Genomic DNA, 6000 nt, shown 5'->3' with positions numbered 1-6000 from the left:
AATATCCGGGTATCGTTCCAACCACTTGGTATGTAGTCGCGATATGTACATTGTCATATCAGTCCCCAGCCTGGTTATTTCATAGTATGCTCGCATAATGTATGTATTAATTTCAATGCTCCACTTCTTGCGTTGGCGTTTTCTTCCTTCCTGGGTGGTCACTAGCGCAGTTGCACAGGAAACACTTCCAGTTGGTGGGGCTGGATGGTCTTACCCTTCTCTTGTGGTAGCCTTACGCGGGACAGCGCCAATTGCTCCACTGTCTTGCTTGGGAGACTCTCTCCAACTTTTCGAACCGACCCCTCTGCCTAAGGCCTGCACGAGTGACTTTATCCTACGCCGCACTCGATGCAGTATGAATATTTATCTGCGACATCATCCATCTATGGATGGTGGACTTGTTTAGCTCCAGCTTATGTACAGTGGTTTATTTATTTATTTAGTTAGTTAGTTCTCTGACGGCTGAGACAGTGTCTCAGCAGTCATTCCGACTTTGGGGAAAATAAGTCCAATGGGGTAACTTTCGTTTTTTTTTTTTTATTTATATTATTATTATATTGGTCTCCCAGCGTAATAGAGCCGCCTTCGCTTCCACCAATGCGGGATTCGAACCCTGGTTCTTCAGGCTGGTAGTCTTAACCACTGGGCCCTTTTTATTATTATTATTAGCCATATACTGCAAGGAAGCGAGAGCTGTGACCTATGCTGCACCAGCTAAAATAAATTTCCGAGTTACTCTGAGAGAGAGAAGGGAATCACCAAGAAAGATAAGAATGATGATATCCAGCTCAGGACCTTGGATGTGCCAAGACCATATTTACTAGATGTGAGCCCTTTGGGATAATTAGTCCACAAAGAGCAGTGTCCATTGATTACCACTCTCTATCTTGTCCCACTCAAACATTCCTTTACTCATTGCAGCCACTTTCCCTTAATGCTCCAATTTGTACAGCAGTCTTTTATGTGAAATAGTATCAAAAGCTACCCTGGAATCCAAGTACATGATATCAAAATTACTTTTTGGACCCAGTTACTTTGTGACTACATCCTAGTATCTAATCAAATTACTCAGAGATTTCCCCTTAACAAACCATGCTGAGTCTGAAGTATAACTGCAATCGAGTCTAGATGAGCCTGCATTACTTCTTTAAGTCGGCGACAGTGACTTCGTTATTTTCCCTGGAACAGAAGTTAAACTAACAAGTCTGTAGTTACTCATCACCCTTTGTGAATTGGTAATACATTTGCACATCCCCAGACCGCTGGGAGCTCACCTGATTTCAAGGATGCGTTTATAATTATAATTAAGGGTTTCTTAGTTCCTTCGTTTCCAACTTCAATATAATTGGATAGATCCCATTCGCCCCACGAGATTTCTTATTTAACTTCAACAATTTCTCTTCTGCATGTAGATGCAAAATACCTACTCAGTTTGCCAGCAAATTGGGTAGGATCAACAGTTAAACCATAGTCATCAAGTGGACAAATATGATTCAACCCTTTCCTTCTATTATATACAGTGGTGGACAAAAAAACTGCATCACCTAAAAAAAAGTAACATTTGTAGTGAAACGTATAAGATATTGTTTCATTACGGTCATTTTGTCTCAATGCCTAGTCTCCAGACGTTGCATATTGCAGAACTTAAGCCTTTCTTGGTAAGAGGATCTGTTCGTTCCCCTCACCAATCTTGTTGCCCTTTTTTGTACTCGTTCTGACAACTCTACATCCTTTCTAAAATGAGGCCTCCAGTCACGTATGCAGTACTCAAGGCGTGGCCTGGCCATTGCGTTATTCAAAGGGATAATCATCTCCTTATCCATACTAGCAAAATTCCTATATATCATTGAGGTAAAGTAAGTAAATAGGAGTATATGCCTATGAAATTACGAAAATCAAGATTTTGTAGTATATACAGGATGCTTAAAGTGACCACATTTTCTGGAATCGAAAACGGGACATTTATGCATACTACAGTGGCGGACAAAAAACTGCATCATCTTAAAAAAAAGTAACATTTGTAATGAAACGTATAAGATATTGTTGGATTACAGTCATTTTGTTTGTCTCAAAGCAAAGGTATTGAGTCAGATAATGCTTCTATTGCATCAGATAGTAATTGCTAGGTATTGCATCAATCGTTTCTATAAATACGGCGTTCGAAGGGTATACATGCTGATTAGTATCCTGTTTTGTGGAAGGGTAAGCACAGCTCCATACGTTCAGTTGACACCAAGGTAAAAATAGGTGTAGCTGTTGGTCTGTCCTAGAAAGGGCTTTCTACGCGTGCTATCGCTGATAAAATAGATTGCCACCAGTCAACAATATAGCGAATCTGCATGCCTATCGGCCCAAGAAGAAGCCTTTGTTGACCCAACAAAAGAGGAAGAAGCGACTTGCTTGAGCAAAACGCATGTTTCATGGACAAAAGAGGAATGAGACACCGTCATCTTTTCTGACGAATCGAAATTCAATCTGTATGGCTCGGATGGGAAGCGATATGTCAGAAGACGAAAATCGGAGGCAAACCATCCTGACTGCAACCGACTGTAAAGTTCCCCGCAGGTCAGATAATCTAGCGATGCATAACAAGCAAAGGGGTGGGGCGAATTAAGTTTATTAACGAAACGGTGAAAGAAGAAACCCACACTGCTATCTTGGAGGAGTGCCTGAAACCTGTTATTTGAGATCATCACACAGACGTCCAAAACTGCATTTTTCAACAGGACTCAATACCTTGTCACACAGCAAAATTGATAAGTTTTATGCTATTTAGATTTAATGGTGAGTTTGTCTTCTTGTCAGTGGCACATTATACCTTCATGGGGATCAAGGCAAAATGAAATTTAGGGGGTCCCATCTAAAGAAAAAAATAATTAAGAACATTTTCAATTTCACTTTATTGTGACAACAAAACAAAGAAATTATATGACATAAGAACTAAATATAAAATTAAATCAAAACTGGTAAAACCATTTAGGAAAAAAAAACCGCAATTTTCAAATTAATCAAGTAAAGTTCATTGACATTGGCAGGTAGAAAGTTCAGATTGAAAATCACTTAAAAATATTGGTAAAACAACATCTGAAAACCAGATCTTAAGTCTGGAGCCTTAAACCACTCAGCCATCCTAATACTAATGAGTAAAAAACAGCAATGAGTTTTTTCAAACCATGATTTTGGGGCCCCCCTATGATCGCGGCCTTAGGCGGATGCCTTTTTTGCCGATAGAATAATAAACCCGCCACTGCTTGTTGTCTCACAAGGCAAACATACTTACACCAATGTTTTCCCTCGTTTTTCTCACTTAAGGTGCAGTCATACCTCAGAACTGCTGGCATTACAGTGTTTGACTGGCCTAGCAACAGTGCAGATTTGAACCGTATTGAAAATTGCTGGTACATAATGTCGTCTAAAATTGCTCAGAAGCCTACAATTAAGATTCAGGACAGCAATGTAACGGTGAGGTACCACGAAATTGGGCAACCGTATATCCAGAAGTTGATTAACTCTATGCCGATCGTTGCAAGGCTGCAATTGCACTCGAGGAGGAACAACAAAATATTGAAGACTTATTTTGTTGATTTACAGTACATAATATTATAGCGTTAACTTCTCATTTCAGTTTGTACACGTAATTGCAATAAAATGTGTGTTTAGTTGTCATGATTGCAATTTGCATGATTTCGGTCGCGGAAACGGGCAGGCCAATCCATACTAACAATGTCCTCACTTTCCGAAAGCATATCACTGCTGCAGTGCGATAGGGTGTGGCGTTATCATCCATTAATTAAGCATTTTACCCTTTGGGAAGATATTTATGGCAATTAAGTATATCAGGTGGAGTCGTTTTACTGGATTTCATTCACAGAGATATATATCCTATCTAATAAATGCGTTTCAAACATTTCTGCAGCCCACAATGCAGAGCAAAACACATTATTTGCAAAATTCATAAGCGATGCAGTTTTTTTGTTTGCCACTCTAAGTAAATAAGTCTTTCTTGCATTTCTTGGCATTCTTTGCAGCGAACTCTCATAATCTCCCTTCCCTCCTTTGTGAGTTAATTACAGACTAGTTTATATCTACCATAGGCGTCTGTGTCCCCTGATAATTTATATGCATTTCAAGCATTTTCTTCTCTGCCGTGCGTCTCATTAGTTCACCTGATATCCATTTAGGCCTTGAAGATTATTTTTGTTGGTATGAAAAGTCTAGTAGTTTGGTTGTTTCTATGATTAATTCCTTGAATGCTTTCCATTTAGAATTGTTGATGGTAACATCATCGGTTGGGCACTGTGTAGAATTTCAAAACTATCTAAATTAGTGGTCACCTCTGCGAAAGCAAAAACCCTTCTTTTGATAGTAGTCTGTAGGTAAATCTCACATCAATACACTGTGATCAGCGTCACTTTGTGGTCTCTTTATCTGCAGATTCTTAACGCATGAATAATCACAGCTAATACACTGGTGGTCCTTAAATTTTGCACACCAGTCAGGTAGCTTTTCACCTGTAGCTTCTCATAGGAGTGGCCTGGATATGGAAAAAGCATACCAAAGGAACCTTGCGAGGTATAGAAATGAAGGAAACAAAACGGTACAGAGGGACTTTATTCAAAAATTGCAACATAACACTGGCTGCCATGATACAGATGCATCACTGCCAAAGATGGAACGAAGAGAAGAGGTGGTCCTCAGTAGGAGATATGGCCACCCCTAATGTCGATGCAGGCTTTGCACTGACTGTCCATACTTAGAACAATGTTGTTGATAAGTTCTTGCAGTAACATCGTCCATTCCTCTGTCAGCGTCATCTTCTGCTGGTGAACATTTTCTGGTGGGTGTGGACATGTCGCTAGGCATCTCCCCAGAGCGTCCCATATGTGTTCGATGGGATTTAGATCGGTCGCGGAAACGGGCAGGCCAATCCACACTAACAATGTCCTCACTTTCCGAAAGCATATCACTGCTGCAGTGCGATAGGGTGTGGCGTTATCATCCATAAACACGAACTGGGGGCCAATGGCACCTCAGAACAGGCACACGTGGGGAAGGATTACCTCAGTACAGTAAAATAAAATAAATAAATTTTGTCTGTACTGCAGGACGACCAAACGGTCAGAGGAGTTCACAAGATAGACAGAATACAAGAAACAGCACCGTATTCAGCAGTCACGGGATTGAACCCCGGTCACAGTACTGCCTTCCAGTATCTGGAGTTGCGTACGTCCATCCAAGATAATGCCTCCCCAGACATGAACATCTCAACCCCATATCGATTCCTTTTAGTGATTTTGCTGGTTGATACTGTGCCAACCTCTCGCCAGATAAGCTGACGTCCAGAATCGCTGCTGAGACTGAATCTACTCTCATCAGTAAAGATATTGTGGGTGTAACCTTTAGAAATAGTGTTGGTCCCGCAGTCTTGCACAGCAGTGTAATCAGATCGGGTATTACACCCTCTGGTTGCCTAACGTGCTGCTTCAGGAAACAGTCGTCCAGTAAGTTTTGATGGCATGTGAGTGACAAAGCCACAAGTTCGACTCAATATCTGGAAAATTAAACCCTCCCATTATAAAACATTGATTTACTGGCTATAAACGTTATCTTTTTCCCTGTACAGTTGTGCATTGTACTCACTCATTAGGCTTACAACCCTCCTACTCTGATTTATGCTTTCCCAGTGCTTGTCACACCATACTGACTCAAAATTACACTGGCCACCCAATCAGCCGGATGCACTGACTGATTTTGTGCACTTCTTACCTAAGAGCATAGCTCATCTCCCACTGTTCAAGTTTGTCATCCTTTATATCTGATTGACACCACATCTGATATCACAACAATGTCTTAATTTGATGTCTTGACAAGTAGTTCAAAATAATTTATTATGCTCATAGCAATTATTATTACTAGTTGTACGCGGCCTAACATACCCATCTTTCTGATTATGGCATAAATAGTTAATGCAGATTCTTCAGTCTTCACCATTCTTGTTTA

Source organism: Mastigoproctus giganteus, chromosome 2 (genome assembly GCF_048544385.1).
Source record: "Mastigoproctus giganteus isolate SK-2022 chromosome 2, ASM4854438v1, whole genome shotgun sequence".
NCBI classification, from domain to species: Eukaryota; Metazoa; Arthropoda; class Arachnida; order Uropygi; family Thelyphonidae; genus Mastigoproctus; species Mastigoproctus giganteus.
Note: the sequence above shows the minus strand (reverse complement) of the source record.